General features: G+C 38.0%; 1 protein-coding gene and 1 long non-coding RNA gene across 3 annotated transcripts in view; one reads left to right on the top strand and one right to left on the bottom strand.

Moving 5' to 3' along the window:
• Positions 1 to 3,565, bottom strand: part of LOC127527714 (uncharacterized) — a 47,476-nt gene extending 43,911 nt beyond the window's left edge. Inside the window, exon 1 of one of the 2 annotated variants that reach the window (XR_007934875.1) lies at positions 3,547 to 3,565. This is a non-coding gene — a long non-coding RNA (uncharacterized LOC127527714). Of the gene's footprint in view, positions 1 to 2,967; positions 2,987 to 3,546 lie in introns of those variants that run through there. The other variant, XR_007934876.1, reaches the window with a different exon arrangement.
• gpc5a (glypican 5a) overlaps positions 1 to 17,031 on the top strand; it is a 1,336,984-nt gene that overhangs the window by 507,655 nt on the left and 812,298 nt on the right. The window lies entirely within an intron of this gene.

Genomic DNA, 17,031 nt, shown 5'->3' with positions numbered 1-17,031 from the left:
ATAAGGTATCATAGTTCAATCTAGTGAGAGCAACCATATCAAAAATGACAGAACAATTTCGAAATTTAAGAAGCAGTGGAAAATGCAAAGTTGCCCTTGTTTTTAAATTCCATTCACTGCTTGGTGTCCAGTGTATCGATTAGAAAAAATAAATGGTTATGTTCACGTGGAAATAGTATTATAACTGGGATTAATTTGCCCTTTGAAGTGTTCCCCTACCTGAAATCATATCTGAGCCTGGACAGGTATCATCATTGTATAAGTATCTGTAGGGCCATATCTTTGACTTAACAGCAAATGCCTTCCACATAAAACATTGATAAAGTATGTTTTTAAATTTAGTGTTTTTGTAAACATACGTAGGTAAAGTCTAAGTGCGACACATAACTGATTTTTCATTGTGATAGGACATAATCAACAGAACATTTTTATGGAAGACCATGCTGAGACCTCTTGATGAAGTTCCTTAAAGATTAAAGAAAATGTGTGACATTTAGAAATGCTAGAAGGAAATAATGGAAAAAACATCAATGATCAATTGCTTTAGTAAATGCAGTGCTAACTTAATACTTGCTGATTGTTTAAATCTGTGCTCAACTCCCCACTCTTCTTCAGAAGTGCATGAAATGCCTAGTGTTAAAGTCATAGGCAGGTGAACTTTAATCCTCCACAGATTCATGTGATGGGGTGAGGGTTCTGAAGCGGAGCCGCGATCGCGGTTAGTAACAATGAATTACACCTTAACCTCGCTTAGAGATCATAGGAGAATGTAATTACTGTAATTGTGAATTACATTTACTGCAAGACAGAGGAACACAAGGTTTTGTATTGTAAAATGGAATACGTAAACTATACATTACTGCATGCATCGTTTTCTTCAGAACTTTTCTAATTAATGGCAGGTCACAAGCATGGAAAAAGGTTACATTATCTCATCAAGCAGGTCTCAACATCCCAGACAATGTTGAGTTTAACCTAACATCACTGGCCTGAAGGCTGTTTTACAGGCGGGTCTTGTGTCACACCTCTGAACACTGTATTCCTGGTAGAAAAAGTAACAAAACAGTGAAAACTTTGTAGTGACAAGTGATGGTGGAGGGGTATACCAAACAGAACCTCTGCTGTTTGGGCCACAATAGTTCAGGGAAGTCCCCGAAAAAGAAGTCTGTGAATGGTCATCTTTAATCAATGTTGATTCAAGAGACTATCTCCTTAGTTGGAATCAGAAATATTATGGGAGAGAAGTGCAATTAAGGGTTCAAATGGCTGTACATCCAAATCCTTCATTTTTTCATTTTAATTTTTATTTAAAGAGCAAAATGCAATAACAAAAACAACAACAGCAACATTTATTTATATAGCACATTTTCATACAAATGATGTACCTCAGTGTTTTACAGGATGAAGAAAGAGAAAAAAGACAAAATGTATAAAAAATAAAATTAGGCAATACTAATTAACATAGAATAAAAGTAAAGTCCGATGGCCAGAGTGGACAGAAAAAAAAAAAAAAAAAACTCCAGACGGCTGGAGAAAAAAAATAAAATCTGCATGGTTTCCAAAGCCACAAGACCACCCAGCCCCCTCTAGGCATTCTTCGTAACATAAATGACCTCACAATCAGTCCTCATTGTATTCAGGGTTCACATGGAAGAACTTGATGATGACGGTCATGTGGACTACTGGCCTTTAATCCATCAATGTGAGGACAGCACGGTGCTTTGATCAGGTGGTCACCACAGAAAACCGGAAAAAGAACAGCAGAAAAAGTAGGGATTAGTACAGATTTCGGAGCCACCAGGAATGATAATGATAATTAAATGCATATACAGAGTATCAGGATTAAACTAAAATTAAGCTATAAGAAAGCCATGTTAAAATAATGAGTTTTTAGCAGTTTTTTAAAGTGCTCCACCGTATTAGCCTGGCGAATTCCTATTGGCAAGCTACTCCAGATTTTACAGTGCATCTGGAAAGTATTCACAGTGCATCACTTTTTCTGCATTTTGTTATGTTACAGCCTTATTCCAAAATGGATTAAATTCATTTTTTTCCACCAATCAGGCCTGTATGGTACAGTGGCCAGATGGAAGCCACTCCTTAGTAAAAGGCACATGGCAGTCCGCCTGGAGTTTGCCAAAAGGCACCTGAAGGACTCTCAGACCATGAGAAAGAACCAGCTCCTCACCAGGCCAATACCATCCCTACAGTGAAGCATGGTGGTGGCAGCATCATGCTGTGGGGATGTTTTTCAGTGGCAGGGACTGGGAAACTAGTCAGGATAAAGGGAAAGATGACTGCAGCAATGTACAGAGACATACTGGATGAAAACCTGCTCCAGAGCGCTCTTGACCTCAGACTGGGGCGACGGTTCATCTTTCAGCAAGACAACGATCCTAAGCACACAGCCAAGATATAAAAGGAGTGGCTTCAGGACAACTCTGTGAATGTCCTTGAGTGGCCCAGCCAGAGCCCAGACTTGAATCTGATTGAACATCTCTGGAGAGATCTTAAAATGGCTGTGCACCGACGCTTCCCATCCAACCTGATGGAGCTTGAGAGGTGCTGCAAAGAGGAATGGGCGAAACTGGCCAAGGATAGGTTTGTCAAGCTTGTGGCATCATATTCAAAAAGACTTGAGGCTGTAATTGCTGCCAAAGGTGTAACGACAAAGTATTGAGCAAAGGCTGTGAATACTTATGTACATGTGATTTCTCAGTTTTTTTTATTTTTAATAAATTTGCAAAAACCTCAAGTAAACTTTTTTCATGTTGTCATTATGGGGTGTTGTGTGTAGAATTCTGAGGAAAAAATGAATTTAATCCATTTTGGAATAAGGCTGTAACATAACGAAATGTGGAAAAAGTGATGCGCTGTGAATACTTTCCGGATGCACTGTAGGTGCGTAACAGCAGAAGACCGCCTCACCACTTCTTGTAAGTTTAGCTCTTGGAGTTATAAGCAGACACTCATTTGAAGATCTAAGATGAACCGTCGCCCCAGTCTGAGGTCAAGAGCACTCTGGAGCAGGTTTTCATCCAGGATGTCTCTGTACATTGCTGCAGTCATCTTTCCCTTTATCCTGACTAGTCTCCCAGTCCCTGCCACTGAAAAACATCCCCACAGCATGATGCTGCCACCACCATGCTTCACTGTAGGGATGGTATTGGCCTGGTGATGAGCGGTGCCTGGTTTCCTCCAAATGTGACGCCTGGCATTCACACCAAAGAGTTCAATCTTTGTCTCATCAGACCAGAGAATTTTCTTTCTCATGGTCTGAGAGTCCTTCAGGTGCCTTTTGGTAAACTCCAGGCGGGCTGCCATGTGCCTTTTACTAAGGAGTGGCTTCCGTCTGGACACTGTACCATACAGGCCTGATTGGTGGAAAAAAATGAATTTAATCCATTTTGGAATAAGGCTGTAACATAACAAAATGTGGAAAAAGTGATGCACTGTGAATACTTTCCGGATGCACTGTAGGTGCATAACAGCAGAAGGCCGCCTCACCACTTCTTGTAAGTTTAGCTTTTGGAGTTATAAGCAGACACTCATTTGAAGATCTAAGGTTACGATTTGGAGTGTAAGGTGAGACATTCTGAAATATAGGATGGAGCGAGATTTTTAAGGCTTTTAAGTCAATTCTAAATGACACAAGCAACCAATGTATTGACATCAAAACTAGAGAGATGTGTTTGGATTTTGTTTTCCTAGTTAAGATTCTAGCAGCTGCATTCTGCACTAGTTGCAATCGATTGATGTCTTTTTTGGGTAATCCTGAGAGGAGTGCCTTGCAGTAATCTAGCCGACTGCAACCACAACCCATTTTTAAAATGTATGGCAAATACAATAATATGTTCTGACGATAATTCATGAAACTCAGTACTCAACTACTTTGTGACTCAGCTATATGGTGAAAAAGTCCCATCTAAAGTGGCGTGTTCTTTCATTTTCCATTGCCTGTAATTCTAGAAGAAGATGTGTGTTGTGCCAGACACTATGACAGCACCATTGCACATTAATTCCATCCTATTCAATTCTATTTGTTTTTACAGTATGTAGTTTAGAATTCAGTCTCTGAATGCAAGCACATTTTTAAAATATACAATAGTAATTACAAAATTTCCATGCAGCATATATGTGTATACTGTTTATATGTTTAACACATAAATTTTAATATGGTGAAGCACTGACTAATGGACAATATCACTAATGCACACAAAGGCAAACTGGCTTGAGCAGGTATCAACCCCAGCTGTGCTTATGTAGCAGGCAATATTAGTGAGAGCAAACAAAAAGTCTTTATTTTATGTAACACCTTCTCGTAGTGAATATTGTCCAAAGCTGCTTTACTCAAACAGTGCTGTAGTACATAAATACAGGAGTGCGGCAGAGACATTTTACGTGACTGGGCACACAGTGAATCAGAAGCAGAACTGAGCTGGTAACCTTGATTTTTACAGTCCAGTGCCTTAGTCACCAGATCACATTGCCTAATAATTAAAAATAAGCATATCTATGACAGAAGGTCACAGGCAGCTGGTACGGAAATGTTTTGCAATATGAAAAGATGAAAAATATAAGCATTTTATTGGGTACTATTTTAATTGTGTAATCTATTTCAATGAAATGACACCCAATTAACAGAATGCAAATAACTAAAGATATAAGAACATTCTTCTGTTGTAATTAGTGTACATCTCTACAAAGGGAGCATTTTTAGAAGAAGATCAATAAGCAGCTCCTTTTCTTCTTTTCTAATCTAAGACAAAAGCACTATTTTGTTTAGAAATCACTTCATGCAAGTTGCACAACCTTATTATTTTCATTTACAATGCAAATATTTAATCTCTTTAGGTACTGTAGGTAGAGCTTGTACCAAAAATTCCAATTTGTCTGAAGAGTTCATAATTAAAATGTCAACAATTATTTAAGATAAGAACACTCAGCATTTCGGAAGTATTCTCGATAAGGAAGAGCTTTTGAATCTGGTGAGAATAATCATCTCAGAAATGACAGAGCAATTTAAAATTGTTAAGAAAGTGTTATTTTTAAGTTCTGACATTCTTCCTTGCATTCAGTCTGAAGTCTGTGTCTAATTACAGATAAAAATATGAATAATCAAGCAAACCTAACCATTCCAGATCAACTCTTGTTAGCTGCTCTGTGGGACCCATATGATATTCTGTCCTTTTATATCTCATGCAGATGTTAGTGATATTCTTAATCAATTTTGTTGTTAATGATGATCATACTAAATTTTGCTGTTCTGCAGTTTTTTTCATGTGTGTTTATTTTCCTAGAAACATGGATGAAATTTTAAAAGGTAACCTATGATGTATTCTGTGTGTCGTCTATATTGCCCAATTAGATTATATAATGTGTGAGCATGGCATTATAATACTGGGGTAAAGACTTTGTTTAGTCTACAGTTTAATTGCAAATAGCATTCATCAACTGGTGTTTTCCTCTATTTGACTTGTCACTGCATTTATACTTGCAGTAATGGAGGTCACAGATTTGCATCAAGTGTTTTCACCTCAGTTTTCAATAAATGCGTAAATAGGGTGAATGTCAAATGTGACTTTAAAATTTGTTTTTCAGCAAGTGCACTGGGGCAGAGATAGAAGCTGGTTGAGGCAAAATTTGTTTGATGTATTTCTTCACACAGCAGACTACGGATACATATACCAAGCAGTGTAACTGAGAGTAACGGCATTAAGATGTTCAGATAATGACTAGAAAATACTCTGAAAATCAAGAATAGGAGGCGATAAGCTATTTAGTACAGAGTTGCTTGTTCTAATTAAGGCCTCATGTAAGTACTTAATCCTCAGGGTTACTGTGGGTCTTGCAACTTTGATCTATATTTTATCACACTGACATTTCAGGAAATTGACCATGATCCAACATACAAATTTTGTGTTAGAAGTTCAGTTTAAGCTTTCAGTCCTGTATTGTCATCCATTAATTTTCTAAATTTGTAAAAGTTTAGGTGGGTCTGAACTTATCTCGACAGGAACTAGCCTTGGATGGGGCGGCAGTCCATCACAGGACACTTTTACTGGTATGCTCACGTCAATTCTCATGCGCCAAATAGACCAATATGCATGACTTTGACATATAGGGGGAAAAAACCTATGTAAACTAATTGTTTCTGCTTATACAGATTATCCCACAGCTACAAATTCTTTCCACACTGTTGAAGCCACTCCTAGCCAAGGAAGATTATAAAAAATGGAAAAGATGACTTTATAGTATGCTTTGGCCTTTATTCTGTGCTTTTTTCAGCTGGTGTTATTCACTTTATTATAGCATACAAAGTGAGACCAGCAAGATTTTTTTTCAGTGAGATAAAAAAATTCTGCCTGCTTTATGCCATTCTGATTGTTTCTTCCTTTGCTGTAATACAGAGACCTGTCTCAAATGATTAAAGTTACATAATGGAGTGGTTGCTTAATGTCTATTCATAATGCAGCTTGATAAAGAGAGATCAGCAGACAGGAGCACATGAAAGCTGATATTGTTAATTACGCTTAAAATGTCAGGTCAAGAAACAGAAAGGACATGTTATACTTTTAATATATTCTTCTGTAGTTTCTCTAATTATTTTCTTTATTATTTTCCATAGTCAAATTAGCCAAGAAAAACAGGCATGGTTATGAATATATTTAAAAAAAAATAACTGTTCAAAATATCATTAGACATTACTGGCTATTAGGCACATCAGCTCATTAGCAATCAGCTACACCATTTTAAGTAACAAAAAGGAAACAGAAAAATGGACTATCTGTTATAAAAAGGTTTGGTATTTTTTAGGAGAAATTTCTGCTTAGCATGTTATATAGAAATATTTCTTACTAAGTATGTACGTTTTATTTCCTTTAAATAATGGATGTTAGACCGAGATGGTTACGTTAAATCCATATTTTAGTTGTGTTTATACCATTATGTATTATCCTGTTTTTAGAACAGAAAGACTGAGGCTCATCATGTGTTCATGTGCAGTATGCTTTTTGTACTTGATAGTTTTGCTTTTTAAATACCTTTAAACTTTTAGTTTTTTTAGAGAAATATTGGTTGTTCACACCATTTTATCCCAAATGATTTGTTATCCATAAGATTTTTTACTTTAATTTGTTATATACAATTTAAATTTAAACAATCTGCCCACATATTAATATTGCTTGTTATTATGAATAAAGTAAACTTTGCACACACTTAAGCAATTTCATTAAACACTTAAAATTAAAAGAACTTGACAACATACTGTACAGGTGATGCCAAACTCAAGCGACAATAAGGGTTAATCTTTGCAGGAAGTACACAGACTAATTTAGTAGACAACAGAGAATATGTGTTTTAATTGGGTAGGATATCGGAACACCATTGAGGTTAAACAGTAATTAAGGAAATTATTGAAATATAGCAAAATACAAATTCCGTTATTTTAATAGTGCATTAAAAAACAGTGTCAATATCAGTTCAATAATCATATTTTCCTTCATTAACTATTACAGCTTTAAGTCAAGCTCTGGAAATCTTCCTTGTTAAATGTCTATTATATGATGACTTTATATTCAGGAAAAGCTGCTAAAAATTTGTATTCTATTTTGTTTGCCTCTTTTGTAAGTCGCTTTGAATAAAAGCATTTTCCAAATGTGATTGTAAATGTACTGGTGCGAGAAATAGAGCCATAAATATAACAATGGTGACATACAATCTACAGTACAATACATGGTATCAGCATAATGAAACAGCAGCAAATAATAAAATAAAGCATATTCCAGAATACATACAGAAAATTATGTGACCATGTATAGAATTTCTTTTATGGCTCATAAATAAATACATAAATAAAAATTAGGTTGAATATTGGGTAAGGCAGGAGTGAAATCAAAGGTTATGGTTGTCCACAGTGACTGCAGTAAGACAGAAACTATTCATGTGCTGACTGGTTCTTGCTTTGAGTGATCTGTTACTTTTCCTGATGGCAATAACTGAAAGAGATGGATGAGTGGGTCTTTGATTATGTGACCTTAGACATATGTAGGTCCTGAATTTGAAGCCTACATTCTTCTCAGCTGTCCAAATAATATGTATAATTTTATGTTCTGTATGAGCAGATACACCACCAAATCAGACTGCTAGAACAGAAGTCACAGTCACTTCTCAAACTGTCCTGTAAAATTATAGCAGCACTGATGGGGAAATATCAAAATTTATAAGCTGGTGGAGACCAAAAAAATGCTTCTGAGGTTCCTTTTAAATAAAAGAAATTCCATTTTAAACTTTTAATAGTAGCAGTGGACAAAAATATAAATGATTGTACAGTACACTATTGACAAAGACATTATTACATGTAAGGTTGTAGGTATTATCTCTGAAAGTCCACAAAAGTTTCCACCATCTTCACAGCTTTGATATGTATTCTATTGAGAACACACCTCCTGGGCAGTGGGTATACCTCCATCGATATTACTTCTTTCCTGTCTGAAATAGGGTATGCGTCACATATGTATGCAGTATATCAAGTGCAGGGAGTACAGTACTGTATGTTCAGTGAAAACTGTGACTGTATTCTGCTTTCACTCTGTCTCACCTTCAATTCAATACTTATTTGTAACCCAATAGATGACAAAAAATAAAAAAAGGAAAACAATTATCCATCTATCCGCACTCCAGTACTGGGTTATAGGGCAAATGAAGCTTTGGAGAAAAGATTAGTTAAAAAGGTAAGTAATTTTCTTATATTGGTAAAACATATTATCTTAGGTCTTAAATCAATCCAGCATTACAATGGCTGCTGTGGCATTATGCGACCAAACTTTATTCATTTCACATCTTTTCAGGTGCCTAGAATTCTGGGATACTTTGAATGATCAAAAAGTGGAAAAAATTAAAAATAAATAAAAACCAATTTTGTGGAAACAATGTAAAAAGATGCTCACCCAGTTATAAAACCTGACATAAAATTTAATTCATAGTGTTTGTGAGAACCGGTCCGAATACCATCAGACAGAGACCACGTCTTTATAAAAGCACACATTTATTTGCTCAAACTCCCACACAGCACACAGTGCTCCCGCACCAAACACCCCTAATGTGGGCCTTTCTCTCCCTGTCAGTGGGCCGCCTTTCCTCTCTTCACGGGAGCTTCGTCCTGCTCCCACTCCCGGATGTGCTCCAGGTGCTTGATGGTGTGGCGGAAGTGCTGCCCTTGCACCCGGAAGCACTCCGGGCGTCGCTGGAAGGATCTTCCTCCACTTTCCCAGGTGTGGTGGAAGTGCATGTTTCCTGGGCTCCATGATGCTCAGGGCGCCCCCTGGTGGTGACTACGGTCCCCAATGGGCTTGAACCTCCTTGCTCCTTTCCCGTGGTCCCCACAACATCCAGGGTGGTTGTCCCCTCGTGGCCCGGGAGATGTATAAGCCACCTCCCGGTCCTTCCAGGCATCCCGGCCGGGTCTGTCCCCCAACTTCCTGTGACATGTTATAGATGCTGGCCCATGTTAACTGGAGGTGGATCTCAGCTCTGATGAGATTATTCTAGAAAATCTGACAAAAGCATAATTGCGTTGATATCTCATGATTAGGATGACCACATCTTTCTGTTGAATTCATTATTATATTGTAGCAACCATTCCATGGCTTTATAGATAGGTTTAAATTGAATATTATTCTGCTGATAAAGACAGTTTGTATTTAGATATACTGCTGCCAAGTAGGAATATATCAGATGAGCAATGATGTTAAGATAATGTATCTTATAGCATTAAAACTTTGCTCTTCTCATACCCAGGATTCAGTGTGTTCTACAAAACACCCCACATCATCAACAGGCACCAAAACAATGCAGTGTTGAGACCAGACAGGATGGGTTTATGAACTCATAGATGTTTTGAAATGCAAGTTGATTTGATTTGTCAGGAACGACTGTTCATAAGGCCCTCCCAATCTTCTGCGTCCAATGTTAATTGATTACTCCTCCCAAAAATGATCTTTACTTACTTATTTTGTAGTGATGGCCAAGATTTTTTTTCCTGCAGAATGAAGAGACAAAGTTTATGATATTACAGTAGCCTATAGTAATATAATAATACCAGTAACGGCGCACTACACGATAACGTGCAGTGAATACACTTGGCTTCAGCATTCCTAGTTTCATCCTCTTTCTTTGCACGTTTAGCATTCGTTTGCTCAGAGTTTGATATGCTTGCTGCTTCCTGAGCAGCTCTTCTTTTCTCCTCCCTATCAGCCCACTTCTTCTCTTCTTTCGTCTGCATCTTTTTGCGTTAAAACTGATTAAGTCAGTGTTTGTGTTGCAATTACTTAGTATGTTTTTTTAAATTTTTCACTTCAGCTGCCACTTAATCTTCAATCTGCCTCAAGAATGATTTAAGATATGAAGAGGTAGGGAAAGTGACAGCGAAGGTGGTAGGGATGAGAATGGCGCCCGTAACCTTGCGCCGCATATATAAAATAAAATAAAAATAAAAACTGGAATAACCTTGGAGGTCAATCATCACCCTAAAAGCAGATAGTAGACATCACAGAGTATATGTGTACCAAATTTCAGGTCTATAGGTCAAACGGTTTGCAAGCTATAGGTGATTTAAAATCCTGGACAAACGGACAGCCACGGTAGCGTATTATATAAGAAGACTTTTTCACACTGAACATTCCAAAACAATATTTAACAACATTTTATCAAAAAAGTAGGCATTTTGAACATTGAATATCATTGGTCACTATGGGCTTTTTTATTGTATCATAAAGTTTTTTCTCTTTATTTTGCATGAAAACATGAGTTGTTTTTTTTATTGAAAACCACTACAAAGTACACAGGGTACGTAACATATAAAAAATATAATTTTTTGAGTAGAATGATTCCTTAATCTGCGGTGGGGTGGCGCCCTGCCCGGATTTTGTTCCTGCTTTTGCCCTGTGTTGGCTGGGATTGGCTCCAGCAGATCCCTGTGACCCTGTGTTAGGATATAGTGGGTTGGACAATGACTGACTGACAGACTGTTTCCTTAATGTTCCTTAACCTTTTTTGTTTCTCATTGGTAGAAAAAAATAGTTCCATATTCAACTTCTATACTCCAGGCATGCTATGTTGTCCATTGTGATACGCCTGTTTCAGTTACCTATTTGACAACAAAAAAAAAGAGGCTAGCAAAAAGGACCTACGAATTCTAAAGAACATTAATCTGAAATCTGTGGAAAAAAAGTTAAGTAATATGTGCTCTAATTTTCTAATCGTGTTTTTTTTCCCAAAACTTTAATTCCTTAATAATATCCAGGCTTGATGGGACTCAAAACAGTTACTCTGGTGTTTAGCTTAATTAGGTTTTGTCTGTACCTTTAACCATTTTCAGATAATATTGCAGTTCATTACAATAGCTTCTATGCACTGACACATATATTGTAACAGGCCCACATGAGTGTCTTAGGAAAGAAAGAACCCACATGGACAAAAGGTAAATGTGAAAACCCAGACAGATACAAGTTCTGTAAAAAGAGGGATTAAAAATAGTCCACGTTTCTGGTTATGGGCAGATTATTTGCATGCATGCCTAAGAGAAAGCTGTGATCTTTTTGTGGACAATGCATATTTTAAATGAAACAAGAGGTTATTCCTTAAAACCTAGCTGTGATTAGTTATATATTAAATAGCACAGACATATATACTTGTAATTATTTAATTGTACTATGAACTATATCGTGTGTTCTGACATGAAACATTACTCCAGTAGTTTACACATCATAAGACAATAATACCAAAAATACTGTTACAAAATCTTAATGTGACTGCATATTATTTTTACAGATGTTTACTGAATAATGAATTGTGTTTCTTTTAAAAATTATATAGTTAACGTCACTAACATCATAGAACAAAAACGAGAACATGACAGTCTTATTCATTTACACAGTAGATAAATCTCATTTTGATCAAACTCAGTAGAACAGATGAAATGAAATTGCTATTAAAAATAACAGGTAAAGGGAATAGTGCAATGAATTAATCTGAACACATTTTGTACCCCATAGCAAGAAATTGCATATTGTCATTTGGCTGCTTTGAATAAGATGGGCTGTCTGGTTGTACAGTGTTTCCGCTTTAATTGCCTATTTTAACTACACTTAAATGAGTCAGTGAGTGATAAAGAACATTTGTCTCTTGTGGTTTGGAGCCAAATTACCTTTGCAATGGGAGGGCTGGAAGGAACGATTCTATAGACCATTCAAAAAGTAGCCAGCACTTAGCTGTTTCCTGTTGCCCCTTGTGAGCACTATATAACTCCCCAGTTTAAACTCCTAGTGTTCTTGATTTTATCAAGTGCAGCTGAAACTGAAAATATTGTTTTTTCTTTTCTACCATTACACTGCTGGACACCTGTAACAGTAAAATAAAACAGCTGGAGTCTCAATATCAGCCTGCCAATGGCTGAGTTTCACTCCAGGATGCGTCAGTTGTACAGTGAATCTTGTTTTTTCCTGCAAAAGTTATCATGACTGTTCTATAGGTTTGTGCCCACTGTGTGCATATAGATAGACATAAACACAGAAAAAGATGGCAGAACGTATATAGTATATATATATATATATATATATATATATATATATATATATATATATATGGTTGAAATAGTTTTATTGTCAAATAATGCAAAGAGTACATGACACATGTGTCACCCTAATTCTGGGCTCATCAGGCGTACACACTCACTGCACCACCCTCTTGGGGAATTGAACCTCGGATGTCAGCGCCAGAGGTGAAGCCTCTAATGTTGCGCCAAGACGTGTGGTTCATTTATTTGACAGCATGTAGAGCGGGGTAATTACATTCATGGCATTCGTAGTCTGAATCACAATCCGGAACGCCTATGTGATGGAAGGACTGGGGGAGAGGACATTTTCATGGCAATACCTCCCCTGGAATACGAGAGGGCAACCCCTTTGGATTACTTCAGGGCCACGGGCTGAGAGCTTGGAAGTTTAACCCTGCTGGGGCCCATGGACACCTCCAGGGGGTTCCTAGACTGCAGTACTTCTGCCACGCCTGGGAGTGCTGCCTGAAGAGTGCACCTGGACACTCCATTTGAGGAACCAGAGTCAGGAGGTGGAGGACAAAGTTTACATGGAGAGGAGAAAGAACGAAGAAAGTGAAAGAGAGAGACAAAAGGGACTGTGCAATAGTGTTGTGCTTACAAACTGTCTACTGTGCTCTGAAGTGGGGAGTGGGTTATAGAGCTACCCCACGAAGAAATAAAAAGTGTTATTTTGCCCTTGTGTGTCTTTGAGCCTGTCTGTGTTCGGGTTTGGGGAACTATATATATATATATATATATATATATATATATATATATATATATATATATATATATATATAAATATATATATTTGCAGCTGGAGATCCACGAAGGGAGAAAAAACGAATCACGTATCATAAAATAGTTTTTTTTATTCCTGAGGTTTCAACCCCTATCAGGGGTCTTCATCAGAGGATAATGCTTAGACTTACAAGAATCAAAGGCAATATATAGCAACACATTCAGTGGGGGGGGGGTGGGCGGAGGTGACTAAGTCAGTATGAACAAGGGGGGGGGGGTTGTATAGTTTAATTATTGTGTACATGTCCTTCTTAAGTTGGCATATGCTGGATTTATGTCCAAGTGTCTGTTGATGGTGTTTTCATCTGATAGCCAAGACTCGGCCAACTCTCTGGCACTTTTAGTACTGGCCTTAAATTTTACTTTTACGTTGTCCCAGTTGAATGTGTGTCCTGTCGATTTAGTATGTGCATATATCAAAGATAGTGCGTCCTTTCTTCTGACGGCGTTGCGATGTTCCTATACACGTGTTGAGATTCTGTTTGACGTTTGTCCTATATATAAACAGCCACAACATTAATATCACCTACTTAATATTGTGTAGGTCCCCCTCGTGCCACAAAAACAGCTCTGATTTCATGAAGCATGGACTCCACAAGACCTTTGAAAGTGTCCTGTGGTATCTGGCACCAAAACATTAGCAGCAGATCCTTTAAGTTTTGTAAGTTGTGAGGCAGGGCCTCCATGAATTAGACTGTTTTCCTGCACATCCCACAGGTGCTGGATCAGACTAAAATCTGGAGAATTTGGATGCCAAGTCCACACCTTGGAGTCTTGGTCATGTTCTGGAAAAATACCACTGCCATCAGGGAACACTGTTGTCATGAAGAGGTGTACATGGTATGCAACAGTCTTTAATTAGGTGGTGTGTGTCAAAGTAATGTAAATGCCAGGACATGAGGTTTCTCAGTGGACCATCGTCCGGAGTATCACACTTGTCTTTGTGGGCTTGCCATTTTTCCATAGTGAATCGTTCTGCCATCTTTTCCCCAGATAAATGACATTCCCGAGGTAAGCGCAATATGAATGTAATGCATTATTATTATTATTATTATTCATGCCCCTGACCATCCATATGATCTAAAAGAAAATTTCATTCAACAGACCAGGCCACTTTCTTTCATTGCTACATTGTCCAGTTCCGATGCTCACTTGCCAGTTGTAAGTGATTTTGGCAGTGTGCAGGGGTCAGTATGGGCCCCCTTCTGGTCTGCTGTTATACAGCCCCATACATAGCAAGCTGTGATGCGCTGTGTTCTGGCACGTTTCTCTCACGGTAAGAATTAAGTCAGCAATTTGTGCTACAGTATCTGTTCTGTGGGATTGGACCATCACAATTTGACTGTTGTCAGAATCATTCAGATCCCTGTGCTTGCCCATTTTTCCTGCTTCCAACACATCACCTTCTAGAGCTATATATACAGTATATATACATATATATATATATATATATATATATATATATATATATGGGCGGCACGGTGGCACAGTGGGTAGCATTGCTGCCTCGCAGTTAGGAGACCTAGGTTCACATCCCGGGTCCTCCCTGCATGGAGTTTGCATGTTCTCCCCGTGTCTGCGTGGTTTTCCTCCAGGTGCTACGGTTTCCTCCCACAGTCCAAAAACATGCAGGTTAGGTGCATTGGCCTAAATTGTCCCTAGTGTGTGCTTGGTGTGTGGGTGTGTGTGTGTGTGTGTGCGCAACATGCCCGGGGTTTGCTTCCTGCCTTGCACCCTGTGTTGGCTGGGATTGGTTCCAGCAGACCCCCTTGACCCTGTAGTTAGGATATAGCGGGTTGGATAATGGATGGATGGATATATATATATATATATATATATATATATATATATATATATATACAGGTGCTGGTCATAAAATTACAATATCATGACAAAGTTGATTTATTTCAGCAATTCCATTCAAAAAGTGAAACTTGTATATTAGATTCATTCTTTACACACAGACTGATGTATTTCAAATGTTTATTTCTTTTAATGTTGATGATTATAACTGACAACTAATGTATATATATATATATATATATATATATATATATTCACGGCATTCATAGTCTGAATCACAATCTGATTGTATGGGTGGTTACCTACCAGGTATGCTTATGGTTGGCCAGCAAGTCAGCTAACATCAGCCACGGTGCCTTCAGTTGTGAGAAGCAGATCATAGAATGGTTGAAAATAGTTTACTGTCAAATAATGCAAAGAGTACGCGACACGTGTTTCGCCCTAATTCTTGGCTCATCAGGTGTACACACTCACTGCACTCCCTTACGGGAATCAAACCTCGGACGTCAGCACTAGAGGCGAAGCCCCTAACATTGCGCCACGGCGTGTGATTCATTTATTTGACAGCATGTAGATCGGGGTAATTACATTCACGGCATTCGTAGTCTGAATCACAATCTGATTGTATGGGTGGTTACCTACCAGGTAACGCTTGTGGTTGGCCAGCAAGTCAGCTAACATCCGCCACGGTGCCCTCAGTTGTGAGAAGCAGATCATAGAATGGTTGAAAATAGTTTACTGTCAAATAATGCAAAGAGTACGCAATACGTGTTTCGCCCTAATTCTGGGCTTATCAGGCGTACACACTCACTGCATATAGCCAAATTCCCGGGCTTCACAGCGGTGAAGTATTGCTTTTAAATTTTAATTAAGAAGAAAAGAAAACCTTTTTAAATTGAGGGAAAATATACCAATAACAATTTGTTAAGGATCTGTTTTTTTGTGAAACTGCCTTTACCGGCCTGTCCGCTGTTTTATAAACGAACGCCATATAAGGCCATCTTTTCTACGTACTGCGTTCACAGTCAGTTCACGTGATTATGTGGGAGGCGTGATGACGTGATACACAACTCCGCCTCCCACAGCCAGCGAGCTGCAGTCCATTACAGTATATGGACAAAAAAGAGGTTCCAGTTATGACCGTTACGCTTTGAATTTCAAAATGAAACCTGCCTAACTTTTGTAAGTAAGCTGTAAGGAATGAGCCTGCCAAATTTCAGCCTTCCACCTACACGGGAAGTTGGAGAATTAGTGATGAGTGAGTGAGTGAGTGAGTGAGTGAGTGAGTGAGTGAGTGAGTGAGTGAGTGAGTGAGTGAGTGAGTGAGTGAGTGAGTGAGTGAGTGAGTGAGTGAGGGCTTTGCCTTTTATTAGTATAGATATATACATACATACATATACATACAGTACATAAAATTATATAGATCCATTATAAAGATAAGAAGTACAAGCAGTTTCTCAACCATCATATAATGCCATCAAAGAGGTATCCGTCCCTACATTTATCAAACATCTCAATTTTACTGTAGGAATTGCAGTAAAATTCTAACTAGGATAAGAGTTTGCCTTACCTTAGAGTAAGACATAAGAAGTAGATACAAAACATCCCACCAACCCACTCCCAGCAGTAGGCCACATTTGAGAATGAATGACGTCATGATTTCATAAAACTCTGTGCCACAAACTGGCGCTCCCGATCACTAATAAGAAGATGGAAAACATAGTAAGGTAGCATATTGTGCTAAACTGTATGTCTTGTTGCCACTTCTCAACAATATTAAGAACAATAAAATATCAAATGTAAAGTAATAGGGGCTGAAACTAGCCCTAGCT

This window comes from Erpetoichthys calabaricus, chromosome 4, assembly GCF_900747795.2.
Source record: "Erpetoichthys calabaricus chromosome 4, fErpCal1.3, whole genome shotgun sequence".
Lineage (NCBI taxonomy): Eukaryota > Metazoa > Chordata > Cladistia > Polypteriformes > Polypteridae > Erpetoichthys > Erpetoichthys calabaricus.
This window is presented reverse-complemented; position numbering and strand designations above follow the sequence as displayed.